This window comes from Silene latifolia, chromosome 3 (genome assembly GCF_048544455.1).
Source record: "Silene latifolia isolate original U9 population chromosome 3, ASM4854445v1, whole genome shotgun sequence".
Lineage (NCBI taxonomy): Eukaryota > Viridiplantae > Streptophyta > Magnoliopsida > Caryophyllales > Caryophyllaceae > Silene > Silene latifolia.
Genome location: NC_133528.1, coordinates 71,319,994 through 71,325,539, shown reverse-complemented (window position 1 = coordinate 71,325,539; position 5,546 = coordinate 71,319,994).

Sequence of the window (5,546 nt, the reverse complement as noted above, 5' to 3'; positions counted from 1 at the left end):
CGAACAACTTACTCTTCTAGACGAACGACGACTCAACGCCTTGCACAATGTCCAGCTATACCAACGACGTATACAACGGGCATTCAACAAGAAGGTTAAACCCAGAAACATCCAGGAGGGCGACTTGGTCCTCAAGTCAGTTCGAGCACCATTACCCGTCGATCCGAGGGGAAAATTCAAACCCAACTGGGCCGGGCCATACCTGGTCAAGAAAATACTTTCGGGGGTGCGGTGAGGACCGAGTGACCTAGACGGGGAGGACTTTACAAACCCGACCAACCTAGACCAACTCAAGAAATACTATCCTTGAGCCCTATCAACCAACAACCTAGCCTAGTTTTGCAACTAGCAACAACCTCAACCCTTTTCAAGTCAAGTTCCTTAACGTGTTCTGATTTGAAATTGCATGTTTTATCGAGTCTAAGCTGCGGCACCTTGCCCGTTTCGAATGTCCTTTGATCCGTCAAAGGCAACGTCCATTTGCACTACAAAAAAAAAAACCCCCTGAACTACGAGCATGGTTTGATTTCACCTCTTCAGGTGGATACGTAGGCAGTCCCTCTTATGCCCGAGGGATACAACCACAAAACCCATTCAAATTCACAAAAAAATCCCTGAACTACGAGCATGGTTTGATTTCACCTCTTCAGGTGGATACGTAGGCAGTCCCTCTTATGCCTGAGGGATACAACCACAAAACCCAATTCAAATTCACAAAACATTTCGAACTACGATCATGGTTTGATTTCACCTCTTCAGGTGAATACGTAGGCAGTCCTTTCTTACACAAGAAGGATACAACCATCCCCACAATCAAAAATAAAACATCAAAAAAAAAAGAGGAAAAGGGAAAACCATTCCCTTTCCCCACCAAAATACAAAAATGAACCTTTCTCCCTTTCCACAAAATACCACTTTCCCAAGTGCAATTGTTTAGGACGATTCAAATCGAGTTGCCTTCACAAAACGGATGGAAGAAACAAGCGTTCATAATTTTCGACACGAGCAATCCTCTTATTTAATTAATAATGGGAGGGATTACAATTTCAACAATAAATAAAGCTCGACGAGTCTACAACTTGTCAAAGCTAAGGTGTCGACTAAAACACCTCACATAATAAAACTAGCACAAAACACACAACAACTAGCTAGTACAACATAATAAAAACCTCACAACAATAATACAACATAATAATAAAGTGGGTAATGGAGGTCTTCACTCTTCCATTCTACCCTTGCCTTTTCCTTCGGGGTACATCTTCCCCTTGTTCTTCTTGTTGGCCCGCCTAGCATGGACTTCCTCCTCGGAACGGATCCTCAACGGATCTAAGACGGCGACGGCCTCCGGTCTAGCACAAGACCCCATGTTCGACCCAAGACGAGCCAATGCACGGCCCACCATATTCTTGGGGCCGGAACTCCTCCTATTCGGTGGTCTCATCACATCGGGGGTAGCTCCATCAACATACTCCTCAAAGAAGGCACGGTTGTCTTTGCCAACCTCTCGATACTTCAAATCGACAACCTCGTCCTTACGATATTTGGATCTCCCATCAAAGGACGGAGCACGTGACCACTTGACATAAGCGGTGGTCACCCATGTCGTGGCAACGGGGTTTGGCGCCTTCCAAAGCGGCCGAGTGGCCCGCCATCTTTCAAAGAACTCCACAAGCTCGGAGTTCCGGAAAACATTCTCTTGGACAAGATTATCTTGAGCGGGCACCTTTTGTTGACGCCCCATTTGCCTCATGAGCCTTTCGGGATAAATGAAGGAAACAACCTTCAAGCCCACCACCATCAAAGAACGAGGACTAGCACCCGAAGCGGGCAACCCCGTGAAGGACCTCAAGTGCCACCACGGCACCACCCAACGGATATGAGGACCACCCTCCTCCGCCAATCTTGCGGCCCAATAGTCCTCGGTGGAAGCAAAACTATCCGGGTACAACTTCTTCCTCATAGTAAGGTGACGGAAGGAATAAGAAGAAGGATTAACCGGAGGCTCTACATACCTTAGCCTCTCCAATAGCCACACTTGGAGGATCCTTGGCGATCCAAAAGAGGGAGCTTCTCCACAAGAGCCTTCCTTGTCCAAAGCTTGGATAATCTCTCCAAGCACCAACCATGATGGATCTCTACCATGCTCCATTTGCTCAATCACATGGATAAGGGTCATGCTACCATGGCATCTTGGCCCCTCCTTCTTCAAGACATTAACAAAGAGATACACATGGACAAGGCAAAATGCAAGAGCCCTTCTCCTAGCCACCTCCGAGACATTAGCATCTAATCGGTTTGAAAAGATGTTGATAAGAGCCAACATATCCACACCATGTGGAGCAAGAAGAAAGTTGACTTGGCTTGTTGATAAGCCCAACATGGAACGGAATTTCTCCTTGTAGCACAACCGAGTCGGAGGAAGCACCGGAGCACAACCCGGCCACCCACCAATGACTCCAATTTCTTCGGCAAGAGGACAAATTTCACCTTTCGGGAAAACGAAAACATGATGTTTCGAATCCCAAAACCGAGAACATGCTTCAAGAAACGAAGGTTGCACCTTGACTTGACGAAGCACCAACAATTGACCAACTCCCATGCAATCGAGTTGATACTTCTCGGGAGGCGACAAATCCCGGCACCATTGTCGCAATGCGTTCTCAAAAGCATCCATGAAATATTTTTGTGGAAGAAGAAGAGGTTTTGTAGAGATGTTTTCGTGTTTCGGATGATGAAACAATGAAGCGCAAACGTCCCTATTTATGCAAAATGATCAGCGCATTTTTTCAGAAAAAGAGGAGAGCCGGCTTCCATCGCCAAGACGCTCGCGCCTCTTTGAGTCTTCTCCAGGATTCCCGCTGTTGACTTGTCTCTTTCAGCATGTGTTTTCTCCTGACACCTCAAACCTCCCGCCAGGAACCTCGCGCCTCTTCGGGATGATCCGGGAAATTTTGTGTTTCTTCACACTCACATTTCCTTGTTTTCGCGTTTTACGAAATCCGACACGGTTTCCATGACGCAGCTTTAAACATACGGATTTTTTTTCTTTTTTTTTAAGGGGGGAAGGGCTAGTCGCCCCGATCCGCGATGGATCGTTTCCATGTCAGTCGAATTCCGAAAATTTTTCGCTTTTTCGCAATTTTCCGGCAAAAATCAAAATCGAAAATTGATAACACTACATCAATTTTCCTCAAAATTCAAGCACTCACAAATTCGAGTCTTGACCTCAAAAGAAAATGTACTCGCAAAAATCCTTTTCTAAAATTCTTTCCTGACGGTCTGAGTTTGAATTTTTCGAGTCAATTTTCAATAATTTCGATGCAATTTAATTCACGACACGAGTTAATTGCTCAAATTTTCAAATCATTTCTTTTGAATTCCGAACGTGACGATTTGTCACGGAATTTTCAAAATTCATTTCAAAATTTCAATTTTAACTTCAAGTCATCTTGGTTAATTTTGGTTTTCAATCAAATGCTTCTACGTGTTTACGTTTTGCGTATGTGCTATCTGTTGCCTGTTTTCTATACTAACGATGCAGGAGCTGGTGCAAAGCAAAAGGAGAATCAACAGCCGACAGCGCTCCTCCGAAACACAACACAAAAAAGCCAAAATCACAAGACAAACCACAGTCCAAAAACACACATATACAAACGTCTATCATACAGACACTGACCTAAAACAAACGTCTATCATACAGACACTGGCCTAAGACAACGAACTGGGGGCTATCTGCCACCTACCGAACTAAGCACCTCTATCCTCTCAAACAGAAAGGAAAGGGAGCAACACGGGAAACAGGGGAGTAACAGCGAAAGTAGAGGAGCTTCCCATGACGATAACCCCTCACTCCTGCTCCATGACAAAAAAGAAGACAATGTCTTGCAGATTTCGGACGATACGACAACCGAGGACCGTAGCTTAGCATGCTACCCCGATGTTGGACCCCACTCAGCTGAATTCAACCGCGATCAAGGTCTACAACAGGGGATGACACACTCGTACTGACCCCCAATCATCAGTCATCCTGTCCATGAGCCACAACGAAAAGGACAAACCGGCCATATTAGCCGCCCATCCGGATCTCTGCAGACGACGACCAACGATCGATACCCGATCATTGGCCGGACAAAGGCCGCCAGGGAGAAACACAACCAAGCCTGTAACAAAAAACAGTCGACTCTCCCCCTTCGGGATCGACTTCCTCCTCCAAAACCTCGACAACGGACCCCATCGGTCCCAAGCGATACCCTGCGAAAAAAAAAGGCAACAAACAAAAAACGTCAGCCGAAATTTCGGCATTACGACGGCATGAAATGGATAAACCCAAAAACCAAACTCAACCTGCAATGCAAAAAAAAAACGAAGGGCAATCCCGCCCAAAATCCAACCAAACCATTCACAAAAAAAAGACACAAAAACGACTCGCCCCTCTTTTCAAGCAAAAGACGAGTCAAAACCACAAAAACAACATGTCAAGACCCCTACAAGGTCCGCAAACAAACCGAAATACATTCCCGACACAATGGGGATTTTACATTCCCGACACAATGGGGATTTTTCTACGGCTCAAAAAGGCAATTCATACGCTAATTTGAGCCCAAACCGGTCAAAATTCAAAAAACGACCGCGAAAAGGCAAACGTGATTTATCACGCCTCAAGGTGACCTAAAATACCGATAAGGTCCAAATCAAGGCAAGCTGACTCAATTCAAGCCCAAACAGGCGCTTATTTTGTCAGACATAAGACCGTCGCAAAAGGCAAAAATCCACTTTTTCCCACAAAAATCCAACGAAGGTCCTTAGATGGCAAATACGGGTTTTCCCAACTACAATGCAACCTAGTGGGACCCACTACCCAAGCAAATAAACTTGGCATTGCAAAGTGAGACGGTTTCTCACCTCACTCACGTTTTTCGAGCATAGGGAGCGGGAACGGGGACCAAAATGCAAACTAAAAGCACCCCTATACTCCTAAACAGGTTTCTAACCTAATGCAAGCGTCAATTTCACTCGAAATTGGCTCAATCAAAAACGCCCAATTCGATTTTTAGGGCAAAATTTCGCCCTAATTCAATCAAGCTAAAATCGACAAATTTGAAAGGATTCAAGAGGAAATACTTACCTTGAGATGACATTTGTTGACAATGGCACGATTTAGCAAGCTAAAAGGTCCTTTAATGGCGATTTTGCGAGATTTTTGAGGTTGAAGATGAATAATCATCCGCACTCAACCTCGCGTCTTTTAACAACGAAAAATAGGGAAGCCGACTTCTATCGCCAGATGGCTCGCGCCTAAACCAGGCCTCCCCTTTTCTTTTTTCAAATGAAATTTGGGCTTTGGCCCAATTTCCCATGACAAATTCCACGATTTTCGTTGACGATATTGAATGTCGTCATTTCCTCGAAAAAAAACAAAACCAAATAATAGCGAAAATTCAAAATCGCTATTTTCCTCCAACTTCAAAATAACAGCGAAAATTCAAAAACCGCTATTTCTCCAAATTTCAATCAAACGGCGGCACATAAACCGTCACTTCAATCAA